The sequence below is a fragment of the Coccinella septempunctata genome, chromosome 7 (genome assembly GCF_907165205.1).
Source record: "Coccinella septempunctata chromosome 7, icCocSept1.1, whole genome shotgun sequence".
NCBI classification, from domain to species: Eukaryota; Metazoa; Arthropoda; class Insecta; order Coleoptera; family Coccinellidae; genus Coccinella; species Coccinella septempunctata.
In genome coordinates, this window is record NC_058195.1 from 10,022,787 (window position 1) to 10,044,860 (window position 22,074).

The following is a 22,074-nucleotide window of genomic DNA, read 5'->3' on the forward strand; positions in this document are numbered from 1 at the left end:
CGAAGTTGACCCTCATTTTATCTCCTTGCATAGAAAGGGCTGGTGGAGGTCTATTGTAGACGGAGCATTCAAATATAATACTATCACAACAATCTGTTGAATGGAATTACTGTCATAATCACAGATCGAATCATCCTGTGGCTTCAACATATCCATCGTCAGGCCTCAAAACGTCCAACAAATAGATATACGAGGATATATTGAAAAATTCTTAGCCTACTATAGAACCAAACAAAATTTCAATGTCAAAATATTTTATTACTCAACATATTCTCCTCTTAATTGGATACATTTATAACAGCGGACCTGCAACGTCTCTAGACCTTCTGTTTCTTCTTGCTCTGCAAACCAGACCTCCACAGCTTCTATGACCTCCTCGTTGGCAAAAAATTTACGACCTTTTAAACTTTTTTTAAGTTGAGGAAAGAGATGATAGTCGGATGGAGCCAAATCTGGTGAACAAGAGGGAGGTTCTAGTAATTCAAACCCTAAATCACGAATTTTTTGCATGGCAACATGAGATTTGTGTGCAGGGGCGTTGTTCTGCAAAAACAAAACGCCTTTGGATAGCTTTCCGCGTCTTTTCTCCTTAATTTTTTCCCGTAGAGTGGTCAGTAATGTCGAATAGTAATCTCCGGTTATTTTTCTACCCTTATCCAAAAAATCAATCATGATTACTCCATGGCAATCCCAAAAAACTGAAGCAAGAACTTTTTCAGCACATTTTTGGACACGAAACTTCTTAGGTCTTGGAGAACCAGAGTGTCGCCATTCCATCGATTGTTGCTTTGTTTCTGGATCGTAGAAATGTACTATCATCCATAGTAACAATTCGGTTTAAGAAGTCTACATCGTTTTCAAATCGAGCACAGATCGAACGCAATGCTTGTACTCATGCACGCTTTTGGTCAACATTGAAACATTTGGGGATCCATTTTGCAGCAATTTTTCTAATGTCCAAATTGACGTGAACTATATGATGAATGCGTTCGTATGAAATATTCAGTGCTTCAGATATCTGTTTTAGCCCAATTCGACAGTTTAATAAAATCATGTTACAGAGCCGGAACTAGGATTCTGGCGCCTGTGGCGAATTCTCATAATGCGCCCCTAAGAAATTCTCTTTCTTATGTTGATTTGTATTTATCTTTCATAATCGAATACCTAGCTTTTTTTTCTCGGAAAAATCTTTCCTATTTTAAAGAAAGTAATATGAATAAAATCAAAAGGATACAAAATAACAATAACATGCATTCAAAATGAACTATAATAATTTGACTTTTTTTGCTTTGGTTTCTGCAAGAATATTAATGATGTCGTGATTCTTCTCTATTGATCGGACTGCTATGCTAAATAAGTCCAGTTGAAGACCTTAAATAGGTTTTTACGAATTTCAATTTGTTGAAAGAACGTTGATATGTAGCTGTGGCAGCTGTAGTTACTGATAAAGTCAAGAATATTTTGAAAGGCCACAAATTCGTATGAATCTGAATCGGAATTATACTTCAATGCTTTCTTGTTTAGTTCGCCAAGTAGAAAGTTCCCTCGAGAAAGCTACCTTCTAGCAACTTCTGGCAAAATACTGAATCTTTCTTCAAGTTGCACTGAGTTCAATACTTGAATGAGGTCCTTTTTTCAGCTTATTCTTCTATAGTCAAAATTAAATGTTTCATCATCAGCTTCTCCTCCAGGCTTTTTTATTTTTCTTCTCTTTTCCTCTTCTGTATTCTCTATCTGTGATAATTTACCAGCTCTCCAGTTCGAATGATTTCCAGGCTCATATTATAACTTCACTCAATAATTAAGTATATATTATAATAAGAAGAAGTAAAACCCTTAGAAACACAAATGCTCGAGCGTTGTCTGCGATGAATGATAAAAGGAGCTATTTTTGTCTATGTTCTGAAGGAAATACCCCCAATCGGCTAAGGTTTTGCGCCTCAATCGGTCTTCGATAGTTTTTTGTGAGTAGATCTCGACATGGCCTTTGTTATCGCGTTGGTTGTTATGCGACCCCACAGCCGTCTATAGAGACGTTATTTAGAAGGCTGTGGCGACTCATTCTGTTTTCAGACTGATGGTGTGGACTATATACTTAATAATTTATTATTATTATGTATTTGGTTATATTTTTTCCAGTGTATGGTGTGGACTACGGACGTTGTTTACAATTCCACATGTGTTCGTTTACGTTGTGAATTTAATTCACACACATATGTATGTGTTATGGCATATTTTTATAATGTTATGTTTTGTATTAAATATTATATGAAAAATATTCAATTGGAGAGAATACTGTTTTTTTTTATTTTGCGCCCCCAGGTCGCTAGCGACGGTGGCGACCGCCTCTCTCGCCACGCCCTCGTTCCGGCTCTGTCATGTCATGACCTGCATCGATATTTTCGGGGACTGACACAGAAACTGGCCTTCCCGATCGGTCATCATCTTCAATGGAAAATTTACCTCTTTTGAAGCTTGCAGTCCAATTTTTCACGGTCGCATACGAAGGACATTGATCACCAAGGGTATTAAGCATATCCTCGTAAATCTGCTTACCTCTTAACCCTTTTAAATACAGGCACTTGATGATGGCTCGATACTCCAATTTTTCGATTTTCACAATTTCGGTGGACATCTCCTCTCTTTTAATCTATTGCGCAACTCTGGTTTACTTATTTGACCTCAACTTCACACTGACACTTCTAATGAGTTATTGTTCATTGCTATGGTAACGCAATATTTTTTTATGCATGGAACTGGTCTAGGCTAACTAGATATCAATACATCCTCGTTATAATTGATCAATCGGATCTGAATTTGATTCATTAGTTCATTTAAAATTCTATCCATAAATATTAGCACAGTGAATTGCTGACATGAACCAAGTTTTATGGATGTTTTACAAGCAATCAGAGTAACGTCCACTCTATAGCCTCGTATCCGTAGATAGTAAAACAGCAAGAATAAACGAGCTGGGCTTTCAAATTCATTTGTTCTGCCACCTCACATTAACAACTGAGGGTAGGATCTCTTGTCATTAAGCTATAAATATCTTTCAGCGGTGAAACATCTTGAAATAACTGTAATTAATTCCACAATAAAAAGGAATGAATGAAGGTGGAGAAGTTCTAAATCCGACAGGGCAATCATTTGGTGTTTGTGGCCTTAATCTCGTGAGTAGTTGTTTATTTTATGGCCATTTTTATGTTGCGTAACCAAATATAAAACGGCGTTAATAGCGAACTGCAAACCATTCAAGAAACAAATTTTAATTTCACTTTATTCAAAAAAATAACGAAGTGAGTGTAACAATTTGGCGATAGGTTTTTCTGATATTCCTTCTGTTTCAGATAGTGGGAGACAAAACCCAAGTTCCTGAAGAATGAGCTAACTGAAGCCTAGGAAAAAATGGAATTAGCTTGAGGAAAATATTCATCTACTTATTGAATCTAACGATAACATACTGTCAACGGTCTATCCACTATATTTTATATACTGATATGACGTCGACAATTCAATCGGGCCAAATTAAATATGATGGATAATATCGCTTTGAATATACCACAAAACTGCGGATGAATCTCGTTATCAATTTTTTTTGTTTCAGCACAAAGCCGAATGCGTTAAGCCTTTCAACAGAACCCATGATGTCCTCAAATCCTAAAAATTGATTGCAGCAACAAAGGACATACAATATCTCATCGAAATATGTCAAATTTTATCGATAATAATTCACCGTGGTTCGAATGGCATTGACGATTATCCGAAAAACTGTTCGTAGCTATTCGTTGTGCATCAGGCATTAACTTGAAAATTTACGACTGGACTACCACTTAACATCATTGATCTCATTTCGGATTGGTTTCATATCATTTTAATTCGGAAACCAATGTTTCATGGGGAATTTTCGTCGATAATGCTCATTTTGTGACAGGGCCGGATCAGCGAGTCCTGAAAATCATATGCAATATTGAAGAAAAGACTAGTTCACTACAGAAAAGAAGCAGGTCATTCCTTGTCCGAAAACATCAACAGTTTGTGACGAATTATTAGATCAAAAAGCAAAAGAAATTTGTCAGTTTCAATTGATGTACCCAGAAATTCGATTTAAGCATAAGACTCATAACTTTCTTATGTTGATTGTTGCAATTTTTTTCCACTTTCATCATTCGTAGAATCAATAAATGAAGTTTTTCTTTGATTAACGAGTACTTTGTTGTCTTTGTACTTATGATACAGCATACAGCATAATGGCTCTACAACCGACCATTTCTTAACTAACTCTGAAATGAAACAAGGCTGCGTGTTAGCGCCTTTACTGTTCAATATTTTCGGCATAGCTGTCTCAATAATTGCTGACATGAGTATGCCTGTAAGAGGTGTTGGAATAATATTCAGATTTGATGGAGCCCTATTTAACCTGAAGCGTCTCAGAGGAACAGCAATAACCCGTACAAAGTTTATCACGGACCTTCAATATGCAGACGACTGCGCACTTATCGCTAGCAGCCCAGTGGATCTACAGATAATGTTGGACACCTCTAAACATATATATGAAGCTTCAGGCCTTAGACTCAATATCGACAAAACCAAAATCCTGGTAAGTCCACCAGAAAGCCTTCAAATAGAAATCATCCTGAAGAATCAAACTCTAGAACAGGTCGAGCAGTTCAAATACTTGGGAAGCTTCATAAATACTAGGGCAAACCTAGACACGGAAATACAAAACCGTATCAATTCGGCATCACGGGCATTTTGGAAGCTAAAGGACTGAGTGTTTCAAAATCAGGACCTCAATCTGAAGACCAAGACAGCTGTTTACAAAGCAGTGGTCCTCCCAAGGCTTCTTTACGGAAGCGAAAGCTGGACGCCCTACAGGCGACATATTAAACAGCTTGAACAAATGCAACAACGTCATCTCAGACAGATAATGCACATCAGATGGTTCCACAAAGTTTCGAATGCAGAAGTCTTGCAACGCTCGAGTTGTTCAACAATTGAGACTCAAGTAACGAGGGCTCAACTCAGATGGAGCGGCCACATTCTGAGGATGCAAGACACAAGACTCCCCAAAATAGCTCTGTATGGCGAATTCACAGAGGGAGCCTGGAAACCAGGAGGCCAGTATAAGCGGTTTAAGGATATACTACATCAATCCCTAAAATCAGTAGATGCCAATCATAACTGGGAACAACTAGCCTTAGACAGGTCACAGTGGAGGTCTTTGGCGCAGAGTTATAATGGAGACTCGAGAAGGATACAGCGGCGGCCAGATCTGGTTGGTGACTATCCATGCCCGGAGTGTGGAATGATCTGTAGGTAATGGTTGGGTCTCTTCAGTCACAGGAGGGCACACAGTCGTAATTAGCCCTAAGAATAAGTCTGTTCGCACTTTTATTTTGTCTTTTTGTAGATTTATTCCCGGTAACGGTTGCAGGTTATTTATTTCAAGTAGACTTGTCTTGAACGATTTAGTTGTTCATCCTGTACGACTGTGTTTCAATAGGCCCTCCTACATCCCTATATCTAGTGATGCCCACAAGACCTATACGAGACGAGACTTTACTGAAGTCTCGTTTCGTCTCGCCGATAAGATATAAAGTCTCGTCTCTTGGGCTCTAGTCTCATGGGAGAGTCTCGTAGTCTCATGGTCCATAACGTTTCATGGAATATTTACCACGCATACTCTAATCGGCACAGTTTCATGCGACCGTCTTTTGAACTCATTTTTCGTAGTGCAGATGCTCTGTACGTTTCGTTTTTAGAAGAAATGTTCGTCTTTCAGTTCGGTTCATATTTATTTTTATTCCCGTGATAATAAACTCATGGTAAATGGAGTCCCACGGCAAATGGGATGGAAGATGATCGATACTTTTGCATAATTCGGTCCACGCAATTCCGATCATCAATGTACAACATCCGATGGTTTTATGTGTCAAACAAACAAAATTAAATCCGTAGTAAATCACTCGCGAAATTGGAATACCAGTTTGCGAGTATTTTCAATCATTATGAATGATGGCGTGGTAAAATTTTCGCGGTTTGCAAAATGACTACGAGAGTGAATGATAGGGGTATTCCAAAAATCAATCAGAGGCATCTTTTATTGATTCAGCGACTGAAATGAACGTTCCGATCGATATGCTGCCGAATTATTGAAGATTAATTGGGGGAAATTTACACCAGATGAGAAATAAAATATGTATATTGATGAAAATGTAGAACAATGAAACTGAAATGAAGCGGTGCCCAAAAGCAGGGTGATTTCTTATCAATAACCCACTAACATCAAATGCAATGAGGAATTCTCCTCAATTTGGGTTATCACTGCATAATGCAAGTTTAAACTGAATAAGTATGAGTTTAATTCATGATTTTTCCAAATTCACCGCGGAAATTTTTAAAATCATCCTTCAAATATGGGGTTTTAAAATTTAAATCGCTTTGTGCGGAGTTTAAGATTTGGCAATAGCGCATACAAGACAATGAGAAGATCAATGTCCGATCAGCTTGTTTATAAAATAACAGCTGTTGATCTACAGGCGCGTACTTACTGGCGAGCTTCAACTGCGACCGGCCATAAAAGTCTCATAAAATTTTACGACCTTCCTCGTTCGTCGCAGACCTCATAGACAGCCATCTTTGTCTATCTCATCAAGATAATGCGTTTGTTGTCCTTTATTATCAAGGCATATTTCAGTCGATGTTGCCAGCTTCTACAATTCTCACAAAAAGCTTTAAACTTTAAATACCCATTTTTATTTTTCATTTTTAAGTGTTTAAGTGCTTATTTTTTTTTTTGGGAAACGGTTATTTCGAAATGTGACGTTTCAAAGATATTTCATAAAAAATACAGAAGGAGTATTCCCTATTCTGATAAGTCGACTTAAGTTCATTTCAAATGTTTATTTAAAATTCAGTTAAGTCAATTGTAATTGTAACTCAGATTAGGCAGATTCATTTCAGAAATCGTCAATTGTATTTCAGAAAATATCAGTTGGAATTAAAAAAATATCAATTGCGTTCAGAAAGAAATCAGTTGAATTAACAGATAATACTTACGATGAAAAAGATTAAGAATTTTCAAGAGAGTGAAGAAATTGAATATAAAATAAGGTTAACATTTGAAATCATCAAATAGGATCATGTTCAGACTTTCTGCAACACAATACATATGTCAAGAGAAATTTTGAATCATAAAATTTCTGTCCTTGAATTGAGCTATCAAACAAATCCTGTAGACAATTGAAACGTACAAAACCTTGAATAATATTCGTACTTTTTGAATGACAAATGACGGTTTTTGAATTAAAAATCATTAATCTGATTTAAAACTGATGGTTTCTGAAATCAAATAAACAAATCTAATTTGATTTTTTCTGAAATGAATGTGACTAAAGTGAATTTTAAATGAACATTTCTGAAATTAAACTGTCTAATCTGAGATACAATTGGCGGTTTCTGCAATGAACTTGACCTATCTGAAATACAATGGTGGTGGGACAACTCACATATGGATCGGCGGCATGGGGCTTCGCAGCCAAGACCCACATCAAGAGAATACAGACCACTGAGAATGAACTCCTTAGAATGGCGATGGACGTACCTTGTTTTGTTAGGAACAAACAAATCTACAAGGACTTGGAATGGGAACCAGTTGCAGAATTTATGAAGAGAAAGGCGAAAAGGATATTCGACAAAACCAAACAACATCCAAATGAGGAACTACGAAGATTAGTCGACTATGATCCAACAGAAGGAGCTAGAAGGTCAAGAACCTACCACCGAAGACCGAGAGATCTGATAAGGATTTAAAGTAACCAAAGAAGAGCTTAACCTATAAAGGCTATAGGCAGCATAAACTATCAACACGACTATGATCGTGTGAGAGTCCAGAAACCATGAGAGTCAACTGGTTAATAGGAAAAATGCCCGGAACCTATAAAGAAGCAGTTAATGGTTTTTAGTGGGTCTCGAGCTCAAGGAGAGTAAGAATCCTTACACTGTTCCCCCTCAGGAGAGGGTGTGTTCGTCTGTATTGCCGATTTTACCCCGGCCACAGCAAAAAAAAGGTGGTGGGAATGGTGTATTGAGAGATGTTTGAGTACCCATTTCATCATCATATGGTTCTCTATCACCACCTGACCAATGGATTATTGGTCAGACTTCCTGTATAAGAAGAAGCAACAACTGGTATCTGGTTGGCCAGGGAGATCAGCTCTGCCTCTGCACTCCATGATAAAATCACCTTGTATCATGGAAGAAGGTGAAGCTGTGGATGTCGTAGTAACGCCTTGACAATCTACATCCAAATCTACTCTCCAGATTGCCCCTCCTGGCATATTCAGTATGAACGCACCCTTAGATATTATCGATGGACGATAATAAGTGCTGAAACAGAATATTCAGAACCAAGACTGAGTGGTTTCTTCTTTTCCATCAACAAATTACCTTTCCCCACCACGAGGACTAATCCAGGAAGGGCGGCAAACCTAGGAGGCCGGCGGAAGCAGAAACAACCCCGTAAACTCCCAATGGAAACGGGGAATCGGCAAAATAACCCGATAAATCCTGTTTGTTCCAGCTAATTACAACCGCCGTATTTCACGTGACCGTCACCGCTGTCCACGCAAAATCACCGAGAGTTCGACCAAGATGAAAACAAATTATTCCAATAGGAAAGCGGAAAAATAACGTAGAAAGGGGGCAGGCACGTCGACCCGCACTTGTCAGGGGTGATGGAATTTATGTCGGGCAGTTGTTTGTTAACGAGGAACTGAGGTTTCGTTGCGCTGGACCGACTGTGACTCCGCGAGAAATACGAGCAGACGATTTGAGGTTGCAGCGTGGGGATTTCCGAGAGCAGCTCGTAAGGAACTTGAGGCTACTGTCGTTGGCATGTTCCGATTTTGAGGGCAACAAACTCTGAACTCGGGTCATATGAGATTTGTTATGATAACGTTGTTTATTTTTATCGAATGGTGTCCAATAACAGATCCAGGTTTGGAAGTTTGAGGGTCCCAAAATAGTATATTACAGTTTGTTTACCAAAGATGCGGTAAAAATGGAGTTATATGTAAGACAAAATACTAATAAAGGAACATGGGGTCAAATATGCATCGCTTCTGAAATATGGGGAGTCTAGTTTTCTTCGATGAAATTGAAGGGCCAAGAGATATTTCGTTGGAAAACTTGATATTTCCCTTCATTTGGTTGCAGAAACTGCAAAGGCTGGTCTGTTGGTGATAAGGTGGCTATGCGCACAGCTCCTACAGCAGCGATTCAGGCCATACTTGATCTGCCTCTCCTACACCTACATGTGATTAAGTGCAGCTTGCTGCAAGTAATAAGAATATTCCTTAACGGGAATCTCCTATCCAGAAACTGGGTTGGACATATGAGGATATTGAACCAACTGGACTCAAACCTCTTCGCAAAACCATCAGATGTTGTGCCAATCATCTTCGATTTCGAAGATGTCATAGGTGACAGTCCTAATGCTATAATTTTCGTAAATCTTCTGGACAATAAGTCATCCATATGGTTTACTGATGAATCGAGATCAGAGAGAGGCAGCGACATTGACGCATATAGACCTAAACTGAGTGTTTCTGAAGCCTTCGGAAGTGAACTCTCTATTTAACAGACCGAGACATTGGCTCAGAAGTGTCTTAAAATGAACTTCAAAGGGGTGCATATCTATATCATCACGGACAGCCAGGCGACGCTGAGGTTCCTGGAATCACACTGCCAAGGGTCTCTGCTGACATGGGAGTGCCGTTATACCATAAAGCAACTGGCCAGAGGCAATAAAGTGACTCTACTATGGGTACCAGGACATTGTGTTGTTGAAGGAAATGAAAAAGCCGATCAACTTGCAAAAAGAGCATCAAGGTTAACACCTGTTGGACCAGTATGAGGCAGTGGTCCAACAATGGGAGTTATACAACAGAATAACCCTCTGGAACACTCCTGGACCTACTCAGTCAAAGAAATTCGTGATGATTTCACTGACCTACACCAGGAGACTGTTAAAGCTGTCACGAGCTGAGCTTCGGGTGTTGGTGGGACTGCTGACAGGGCACTGTCGATACAAATGATATTTGTACCGACAAATATCGGTATGGGAGAGTCAGCAGATGAGATTAGTAGGCTCTGTGGATCAAAAGCAGAAACAGCTGAACACATGGTATGCAAATGTCCAGAATTGGCTGGCCTTAGAACCACTCATAAGGAGAAATCGGTCCTGGATTCTCACGAGGTAACGACCAAGGCCCCTAAGGATGTTGCCGGTTTTTCAACACCATTGAAGCCCTTCTTGGGTTCCTATAAATTAGTAGGGAAGAGAACAAAAGATTTACATCTTTGCAGTTCCCGGAAAGCTAACCCAGCCACAACGAACCTGGTTCAGATAATAATGATACATGTGTTCTTTTATGAAAAATTTTATCATATTCTTTTCATTTCATCAAGCTCCTGCCAGTCTTGCCCTCATAGGCTGCAGATAGTGCAGATGGTTACATGTAAAAATTATTTGGTATTTGTTGCTAAACTTGTTTTTTTCTTGTTTGAACGCTTGAACGTGGTCTCTCCAAAACCTGCTTCGAGCTCTCATCCATCTGACGACATCCTGCGCATCCAATTCCCCCCTCCTCCCTCACATGGTCTGTTAGTGATAGTGTTGTAAGTCTAGCTTGGAATAGGATCCTCCAAAACAACTGAGTAGCTTCCAGTCATTGGAAAGATCTTCGGCGTGGTAGAAGAACTGCCTTTTCATCATCAATGCTAGGAGAAATCGCACTTGTTCGGTTCTATGAATCACTGAGGGTTGCAACCTTCACTTCTAATTTCTAATCAGATCGTAATACTGCACGTTCGTCTGACAGCTTCTTCTGAACAATCTTTGACGTCATGTCATTGTTGAAATAAATAGACTTAAAGCTCAAATTCATTCATGTTACAACCAACGACTTGACTTGTGGCGTACAAGATTAGCCGTAAAATAGAGACAAGCATCAATCCCACCTTTCTGAACGTAGGTCCGACCACTGCAAGAATAGTACCTGTTTATCAGTCGTGTAACCTCAAGCGTGGTGCACACCTTGGATTTCACGTCAAGGCAGTAGTATCTAGATTTTCGAAGAGAGAGGGAGAGACAATAAATGGGAGCAACCTTCACGATATTTGGATGCTGCAGAAGCTGAGCTGTCTCAGCGTCCCTTAATTGTAGGATTTTCTATTTATAACACTTCGTTGATTCCAAATGTTGCGGAAAACCTATTACCCTTACTATAAGGTATAATTTTTTCGAGCGTGAGTAACGTGTGGAATTAGTTCATGTATAAAAAAAAATTACGCGCTGTATTCAGATGGAAGCGAACTGGAAAACGTCCAAAAAAGGGACGCTCGAAGCTCTCCCATGATAAAATTCCACACAGACAACAATTACACGAACTTCACAAACAATATAATGTCATTTGCTATATTCACAATCGCCGAATTGAACAACGTTTGTAAAATGCAATTTAAAATATCATACCCATGGATTGGTATCGTTTGTTGCTATTTTAAGTTTCGAAATGAGCGTTCAACCAAACGGAATATAAATAATTGAATGTATCGATTTCAATTTGAAGTTGCCCGATGAGAATTGATTTTTTCGTCCGAAACTAAGGGAACTAAGTGGAACAATATTCTACACGTGTTTGGAGTACAAATTAGCTCGGTGCATTAAAAAAAAAATGACTTCGACTGTTATTAATCTAGTAGTAGTGGCAGCAGATCTTGGTGGTTTCAGACAGTTTGGACATCAGTCCATAACATTCAGTTCATATCCCTTTGTATTTTAAACAAAACCTTGTTTTTTACAGCATTGAATATGTTAGATTCAGTGTTATCTAAACAGCATTTGCGGGACTGTGTAGTTTTCTGTTTTAATAGGAAGAAATGGGGAAGTTTATAGTGATAATGCTCCAATTGATAAATCATGTAGAGAATGCTTTCGACCAAAGATTATGAAGTATGAAGATGGGAAACGAAGCCACTAAAGTGATGTGAGCGTCATCTGTGTGTCAAGTGTGTTTTTAAGACGGCAGGACTAGTTAAAAATATTAATTTGAGTGCTATTTGCAGAAACATATGAAATTTTGTAAGATTTCAGATGGCCATTTTGTATAAAGAGGTTTTGCATGTTTGTTTTGTTTATCAAGCTGGCTCTAGTTGCTGATTATTCAATTTCTTTGTGAAAATCCCAAAATATCATTCGAAAATCATTGAATGGTGATGAACTGTGAATCAAATAATGAAATTGATTTTCCGAAATTAACTTTTTTGCACAACTGAGGAAAATAGATTCGTAAGTATTAAAACTCGTTATTGATTTTTATTTTCAGTGCTCCAAAGTGGATACAATTTTAAAGACGTTAAGAGAATGACTTCAGCAAACACTACTGACTACACCATGTGCAGTATATTCCCATGCAGGAGAAATTATGACCTCTATAGGTCCATTCAATGATTCTCAGTTGCTACTCATTCAATATATTCAGAAATGCAGAAGTTTCATTGATTTCCATTTGGTCACTGAGTGACTGTCAAATTGTTGTTTGGAAAGTCAAAGTTTTATGAAACCTGCTGTGAGTGTTTTGTTCATTCATTAATCATCAATTAATTTGTATATTGTGTCATAAAAAGACCATATCATAAGGAAATCATAAAAAAAGCAAAAAGAAACTATACTGACAGGCTAACATATAGGTCTTGTATACCTCTGTGAGGGTTCTTTAAGTGTGGTCCTGAAAATTTGATAAATAATACTCATGTGAAGAACTGAAATGTGTATACTATGATGGCATAATGAATATTGGTTTATATTAGTTTCTGATAAATGTATATCGTATAAATTTAACTAAGTTATTAATTCGAAAGAATCTATTGCGCAGAAATAACACCTTCGACGTATACCATACACTTTTGTGTCCTTGTCAAAGCTTTATTTGTTTTGCAATTTTTGTAAATTTCTTTGCAATTGAAATATAGCACATCCAGTAGCGTTTTTAAAATTTAAAATTCAATCTACCACTTTGAATTTTCAATTTTCTTTCCTAATGAAATAATAATTGAAGGAGAAAAAGATGTTCGAAAACTCACCTGAACGATATCGCCATGGGTCTGCCCATTAGCAGTGAATGTGAGATGGCACAGAAATGGCAGTCGTTCATCCTTGGACTTGTTGACGGTCAGGTCGTAAGTTTTACCAACGTCACCGTAGTAGGTTCGGTTGCAAACTGCAAAAAAGTTTACCTCAAATTGTTGTCGAAAAATGTAGGTATCACTACCATAAATTTTTTTGATTTTGAATCATGAGAAATAATTATACAAGGTGTATTCAAAGGTGAGACTTTTTTTTAACAGAAGGTAGAAAATGGTCAAAATGGAGCGTTTCACCAAAAATCAATATCAATAATATTCAAAATCTCACCAATAATGATTCTCTCTAAAGTGACCTGATGCATCTAATCCGATGAACTTGGTACTGAACAATTAATTGTTCAGGCATATGTTTGTTTTGTTGTATGTATGTAATATGGTTCTAGGGGTTGTATCTCAGCTATCTTGGATATTTTATACAGACAATTTTTGGTGAAACGACCTTTTTCGAGGAGTTATCTACCTTCTGTCAAAAAAGCCTCACCTTTGAAAACAGCTTGTATGTATCAATCGTATATTTGGTATATCTTCGATACAGTTTCATATTATAATGTTCAACGTGTTCACACATGTTCAATATTCATGCTAACAATAAGAAGTGCCAGCAAAGCCTTGACCCTCACTTCAGATGAAGTATTCAATACATAATTTTCAATATTTACATGATGAAAAAATCAATATCCGAATCTTCCCCAACAAAAACACTTTTGATTAAGCATTCAAACCTGAAGCTGTTATTGAACCTCGTTTTGGTAATATTGTCTAGGTTACCGTCTGATAATGATATATTATGTATAATTAAAGCTTGTAGAGGGTTGGATGACATATACATCCCCCTCTCATACCGAAGCACAATCAGATTATTGGAATGATCAAAATACATAAATTCATCTCTTAACACCCAAGCAGACAGTTACATCTACAGATGTTGGATGTATTCATTCAGTCAAACAGAATTCTCATTCTCCCTGCTCTCCTCCTCAATGTGGCAATTCCCCTGGCACACGTCTAAACTTGCACACTGTTTGCCAGGACTGCCAACTTCGACGTAATGGGATTTCTAAAATATGAATCTTCATCAAGTCTAGATAAAAGCGTTCCCGCATTTAACGCGATAAATCAGCTCATTTGACTAATTTGACTTTCACTTGTCCGGGACGAATTCTAACAATATTAATTGATGTTAGTCGGACGAACCCTTGCTCTAATTTCCCTTCCTTCCGTTCCTGCTAACAGCTGAATTTTAACTGTCGCGCACAATGCCCAGTAACTGATTGTTCGGTACTGAGAACACCAGATTGGGAACCTAATTTCTGTGGTTTTTTTCCGATCTGAAAACCCCAGGTTTATCCAATTGAATAGGTCTGCTGATTTTTAATTGGCAACGTGCAATCAACGCTTAGCATGAATGCAGGCAGGATATGACAAATGGGATTGAGGAAATCACTTCTGCACATGAAATTAAGATCACCCTGTTATGGACGTTTCAACTGCCAGCAGAATTCAGAATTCTGTTCGCATTTGGATGATTTTTCAAAGTCAACAAGGTCACACCTTTTCCTCAATCTACTACCCAATAGAGACATTACTGATGAACAGTTTTTGAAGTTATAATAACAAAGTACTATAAAAGTTTGTCGCATCCGAGAATTCCAGAAAAAATTTAACGAATAACGATCTGCGCCTGGTCTAACGAAGAATATGTCAACGAAATATTGCTATTAGCGAAGATCATATAGCTGATGCCTGCCATGGTTTCTTTTGAGAGGCTATTCACTGAGCTATGTGAAGCTGGCACCCCCAAATAAGAATTTTGAAACAAACATTTCAGGGTCGTTCGTCCCTCGTAGGTCCATGTTTGTCCACCTTTTTTTTTGTATTTTTCAGGCACCGTTTTAGAGATATCGGAAAAACTTCTTTCGGTATTTTCTGAGCAGCACCCCCAAATCGCAAAAATTAATTTTGGATGGTAGAGATCGTTTGTTCAACGTAAGTACACTTTTGTCCTTCAAATGTTTTCATTTGTCCACCCACCCACTGAAATCAATCTTTGAAAATTTTGGAAAGTGTGAACTTGGCATCCCCAAATGGAAATTTTTGAACCAAAATTTCAGAATCGTTTGTCGTAGGTCCATGTTTGGTTCAACCGAACCAAACGCCGATATGGGTGGAATTCTCAGATTTATTACTAAAAGGGTTTTTCTTTCAGAATATGTATCACATTTCCATCAAAGGTTACTTTCATTGAGAGATAAACAACTCGAAAGCTGACCTTTGAAAAATCCTGAAAAGGATGGGTTCAGCTAAAAATTCATCAAGACCGGACGGTTATACCTAGATGAGTGAAATTCTCAGATTTATTACTAAAAGAGTTTCTCTTTCAGAATATGTATCACATTTCTATTTATGATTTCTTCTATTGAGAAATAAACGACTCGAAAGCTGACCTTCGAAAAATCCTGAAAAATATGAGTTCACTTAAAAATTTGTCAAAACCGAACGGTTGGGCCGAGATCGATGAAATTTTCAGATTTATTACTAGAAGAGTTGCTCTTTCAGAATATGTATCACATTTTCTTCTGCGGTTATTTTCATTGAGAAAAAACGACTCGGAAGCAGAGCTTCAAAAAAACGTGAAAAATATGGGTTCAGTTAAAAATTCGTCAAGACCGAACGGTTACGCCGAGATGGATCAAATTCTCAGATTCATTACAAGAAGAGTTGCTCTTTCAGAATATGTATCACATTTCCATCTACGGTCACTTTTATCGAGAGATAAACGACTCGAAAGCTGACCTTCGAAAAATCCTGAAAAAGATGGGTTCATTCGTCAAGAACGAACGGTTGCGCCGAGATGGATGAAATTCTCAAATTTATCACTAGAAGAGTTGTTCTTTCAGAATATGTATTACATTTCCATGTATGGATTCCTTCATTGAGAGATAAACTTTTGAAGGAGGAGCGGAACTTTCAACACATTCAATTCTCGACAAGACATCACCCCCTAAAAATTTCAACGCTTATTTAATAACACCCTTTATGTATAAATACTCGGAACGAGGTCTTAATACAGTTCCCAACATAGCTCTTGGATCTTCTGGAACATGGAACCCGGACAAATCAATAGGAAATCTTGAAGCCACCACGGAACATGCCCCTTCCCGTGTACACCCCCTAATCTCGCAGATTGGAAATTGCGGTATACCTAAAATCCTGCGAAGAGAGAGGTAGAATCGAAACGTGACTGCAATCTTAACACCTTATTAATCTTATACTCAAGAGAACACCCCGTTTGGCATCCGCAATTCCGCAAAGGAATTTCTGCTGGCAGTTATTTTCGAATTACAACATTCCCAGCTCATTTACAGCGAGCTGAAAGCGGTTCATTTCTTCGTTGAAAGGGGATACGTCTATTGGGTACGTTGAACAGATTGAGAGCTTGAGGAGATCCTTAGGGGATGGCAGCTATTCATGTTGTTAGCTGGTACAGGCTTTCGTTTCTTATACAGATCATTGTTTTAGATGATTGAGTCGGGGATGCGATTGGAATTCTTAATCTGGTACACTGTACACTTCTTTTGAACACAGCAAACGAATATTATTGTCAATGAATCCTGTGGGGGAGTGTGCCAATGATGGCATCCTGCCTATGATGGCACACCATGGAAAAGTCTGTTATTATCAAGTGAATAAGCTTATTTTTGCTAAGGTTGTTAGCCAGATGGCATTATTCAAAGGTACACGTAGTTTCACATGAATTTATTATTTCAGTTAAGTGTTGATGTTGTTTCATTTATTTTCGAATTATCCAGATGCTTCCAAACTTCGTGTAAAAAAATATTTATATTTCCCTTTAAAAACCCTACAACAATGCTGTAGGTATAAAACTTTGAGGTCATGTCGTATACTGCAAGAACCTTATTCGGTTTGTTGAAAGATATAAGACATTTACGCCTCCGATGCATACCTAGTCATAATGTTCCTAAGATAGCATAGGGTGCCATCAAATTCTTTGTTTTTAAATTAACAGCTATGGCAACAAGAAGTAAGAGACAGCTTTGGAAAAAAAAGACATGGACGCAGTGCTGAATGCTGTGAAACAAAATGTCATGGGTTGGATAGTATATAGTAGTATATAGTGAGAAGGGGTTACAGTTCACTGCGACCTTAAGGTCTATTGTGCCCCCTAACAGAGCTGTTTTCATCGCGCCCTTTACAGCTCGCCTTCCAGATCCAGAGATCTGATGAAATCCAATATCTGGGACGGCTTCAACGAGGATAATTCCCCACTCCTACAAGTTTCTCGTCCAAAGCACTCTTTCCTTTGGCTTGCAATGGCAAAGCATTCCGTAACCAGGTGAATAGGAGTTTCCTCCTCCTCCCCACAGAATCTACACTCGTCAGTGTCCGACAAACCCATTCTCAACAGATGCTTCTTTAGGCGACAATGTCCTGTGAGAAAGCCAGTGAGTAGGTGTAGTTGGTTCTTACTGAGATCCAGATATTTTTTGGATCTAGCAGTTTCAGAGTTCCGAAGGAACTTTTTGGAGTGATCCATTCCTGGGAGATTCCGCCAGAGTTTTTCCTATTCGGCTTTCTCCTTCTCCATAAACTCCTTCTTGTAGGTGCATTTTCCTATACCACAGAAGGGTTCTGGGCCAGTGAGTGGCGTTTGTGCGCTCTCTCTGGCAAGTTTATTGGCCTTCTCGTTTCCTACGATTCCCGAGTGACCGGGAACCCAGATTAAAGAGACCTTATTCTTCTTGCCTACATCATTTTAGTTTATTCCGGCACTCCCAAATCAGCTTTGAATCGATGACATAGGAGCTCAGTGCCTTTACGACAGCTTGACTATCTGTATGAATAGCTATATCACACTTCTGATAGTTTCTTTCTAGATTTACATCTAGGCATCTTTCGATTGCCAGTATGGGTTGAATGTTCGCAGCTAAAACTTTTGACGTTCCATCGACAACTTTGAGAAGAAGCTTTGCGTGAAATAAATGACCTGCAAAAGACGATACCTACTTCAAATGATATGTTTATTCATTTTGTTCTAAAATACATGCATTTTTTACCCTAAAAAGACGGACAGAAATTGCCCTTAGAAAGAGCATCGCTACCTATCAAAGCTCAATGAGTTAGTGAAAACACAACATCCACGTCCATCATAACGAACTCCAGTTTCGATATTCGAAACCAGATCTCCAATTTTCCAATTTTTAATCGAGATACATCAAAGGCCAAACCGATGCCACGGTTGTTCCATTGAAAACGGCCTCGAGTTTATTTGGACCTTACAGAGGAGTGCGTGACGCAAATTTCCAACAAACAATTTGCCAAATTCGCGTTGAATTGAACGCCACTCGTTTTGTATGTATGAAATATTGTTGACGACGAACGTGAAATCTATGGTAATGAACGTGATCAATCTTATTTCTCGAAATTTTGTATAATCGTCACGTAGACCACCCCAACCGGGCAACTTTCAGGCCAGGGAACAAGAGGTGATGAATTGTTTCTGATCATTTCAAACCGTCCAGTGGGCTAACAAATACAGGAAATATGCGATCTACAGCATGAGTATTCGACTCGTACAAATATTATAACAGTAGATTCTTGAGGTCAAAAGAAACACTTTTTTCCTGTACCACTTGAAATGCTGTTTATTGTCAATACAGAAGCGCCTTTTTATAAGCACTGCATTATTGTTCGTGCAACAATTCTTGGTGAACACAACACTTGATACATTCCACTGCTGGTGGCTCTTCATATTTTTCCGAACAAATAGGACATTATTCATCGAGACTTAACCAAGAAAATCATCAATGTCATAATTTATTCCTCACTGAACTAATACCTATATAATGAATCTATGCGCACACTCAACCGCGCACACTTTCCCCAGTAAGCCAAAATTTGAATTGACGTTCTTATAGAGTTGAGCAGCTAAGAGAACCTGAAATTTTTATTATATACTTGGATTAATATGCCCATAATCGAATAAAATATTGTTTAACACTGTCGGACTCCGAACTTGGATCTGGCAGAATTTGCAGAGATGCTGAAAATTAACAAGAGAGCTAGAGAATTTGATTGATTGCAAATAAAAAGTTAACGAAACGTCGCAAGGCGCACTCCTATGAAAAACTAATTTGAGGATTCTGCGCCCTTGCTTCACCCAAATGAACCCCTCTTTCATACATTGCATAGTCGAGATATACGCACTGCGCACACTTACCCCGAATGACTCTATGCAGTTTTTACTTTTCTGTAATTATATGTGTAGGCATAGGGGCGGCAAAATCCTAAGCTGACGCGGCACCCTATACCTTAGGAATGTCCGTGATGCCGAATTGAAACGGTTGTGTATTTCCGTGTCCATTTCCGTTTAGCCCTAGTATTGATGAAGCTTCCCAAGTATTTGAACTGCTCGACTTGTTCTAGAGTTTCATCCTTCAGGCTGATATCTGTTTGAAGGCTTTCTGGCGGACTTACTAGGACTTTGGTGGTTTTCAGAATCACCACTTCAATCTGAAGACCAAGATAGCTCTTTACAACGCAGTGGTCCTCCCAACGCTTCTTATATTGAATACGATTAAGTTTTGAGGGAGGCCTGTTTAACCTGAAGTGTCTCAGGACAAAAACAAGTAGAAATTTTATCACGGAACTTCAATATGTAGACGATTGCTCGCTTATCGCTAGCAGCTCAGAGGATCTACAGATAATGTTAGGCACCAATAAACATATATAGGAATCTTTAGACCTTAGACTCAATATTGACAAAACCAAAATCCTAAGTCCGCCAGAAAGCCTCCAAACAGATATCAGCCTGGAGGATGAACCTCTAGAATAGGTCGAGCAGTTCAAATACTTGGGAAGCTTCATAAATGCTAGAGCTAATCTGGACATGGAAATACACAACCCTATCAATTCGGCATCAAGGGCATTCTGTAAGCTAAGGGACAGATCACAATCTGAAGGCCAAGACAGCTGTTTACAAAGCAGTGGCCCTCCCAACGCTTCTTTACGGAAGCGAAAGCTGGACGCCCTACTGGCGACATATTAAACAGCTTGAAAAAACGCAACAACGTCATCTAAGACAAATAATGAACATCAGATGGTTCCACAAACTTTCGAATGCAGAAGTCTTGCAACGCGCGAGTTGTACAACAATTGAGACTCAAGTAACGAGGGCTCGACTCAGATGGAGCGGCCACATTCTGAGGATGCAAGACACAAGACTCCTCAAAATAGCTCTGTACGGCGAATTCACAGAGGGAGCTCGGAAAACAGGAGGTCAGTATAAGCGGTTTAAGGATATACTGCATCAATCATTAAAATCAGTTAATGCCATCATAACTGGGAACAACTAGCGTTTGACAGATCACAGTGGAGGTCTTTGGTACACAGCTATAATGGAGACTTTAGAAGAATACAGCGGCGGCCAGATCTGGTTGGTGACTATTCATGACCGTAGTGTGGAAGGATCTGTAGGTCACGGTTGGGTCTCTTCACTCACAGGAGGGCATACAGTAGCAAGTAGCCGTAAGAACTTATAAGTATGATCGCACCGATAGTCTTTTTGTAGATTTATTCTCTGTAAAGAGATTCAGCAATGAATGAATGAATGTGTAGGCATAGGAACGGCCCTATGCTGGATCTTCAGTAAACACCCTGTATAGAAAAACAACCTGCCCTACCGATTGGTATGCAGAATAACGCAGACCACTTGGAAAATTTCCCGCGCTACCCCAATACCTCACCTTGAGATCTGCCAAACGGACATATATACTCCAGAACCATAAAATAATATTTCTGGATCGTTGGGCACGTAGTCACATTGTATAAAAATGGCGTAGTAAAGGGACCAGCGAATAGGTCGACGCTTGAGTCTGTGCTTAAAATAATATTGCCGTATTTTAAATTTCCCTTCGCTCTGCGGCACTCATACTTTGAAACAGCACTAAATAACTCAGGGCTGCAAGCCGACTACAATTTATGTCACAATAGCTACCCTGTGCGGTGAAAAATGACACTCTTATAGTATGTTCGTCCGCGACTACCAGCTGAGAGATGAATATATTCAGAATTTTTGTTCCTGTTGGCGTTGCGATGAGATGAAATTGAGTTTGTTGCACGTAATCGAGCTTAGACACTATTTCATCCTGTATATTGTGTTGTCTTTAATCATGTTCATCTCGAATGAGGATGTTTGAGCTTTGGGAAATTCGTTGTTTGAGATATTGATCTCTTGCAACTTACTCGAAATTGAAGTGAATAATTTACTTGCATGTGAAATTATATAGGGTGTCTGTGAACAAATGCGAAGGACTTAGGGAGATGATTCCTCGATGAAAATAAGTAGGAGTAGTTCCTATAAATTTTTTTCGAAATCGACCTCCCTTCCAAGATACAGCCTTCGGACGGCGATGACAAGTTGAGAGTTTTTAATTTTTTTTACGGGTTCTAAAAAACACTCAGTCATAAAACTATACATAATATGAATCACTAAGTAGATGTTACTCACAAAATTTTTTTAGATCTCACAACTTCAAAATAATAATGAAAATACGATTCTAGTGGTGAAAGTAAGTTTTATCTTGAATATTCCCTTCAATTTTAGATCAAGTGTATTATATTCTGTCAAAATATCAGGTGTTATAATAAAAAAAGGAAGAAATCAATATCGGTCACTTTGATTCCTTCTGAGACAATAGGATGTACGGGGTTTGCACAAAATTCACAGTGACCGGTTGTCTCAGAAAGATCCAAGTCCCTGTAATCGGTTAATTAAGCGATGGGTTTGATCCCGAGCACAGTGATTTTCAATGTACAGGCCAATCAGAATTATTCAATAAACGG

General features: G+C 38.6%; 1 protein-coding gene across 1 annotated transcript in view; it reads right to left on the bottom strand.

Annotated features, from left to right (window-relative positions):
• Positions 1-22,074, bottom strand: part of LOC123317895 — a 102,747-nt gene that overhangs the window by 31,349 nt on the left and 49,324 nt on the right. Inside the window, exon 2 of the mRNA XM_044904507.1 lies at positions 13,150-13,286. The gene's annotated coding sequence lies outside the window, so the exon portion shown is untranslated. The remainder of the gene's footprint in view (positions 1-13,149; positions 13,287-22,074) is intronic.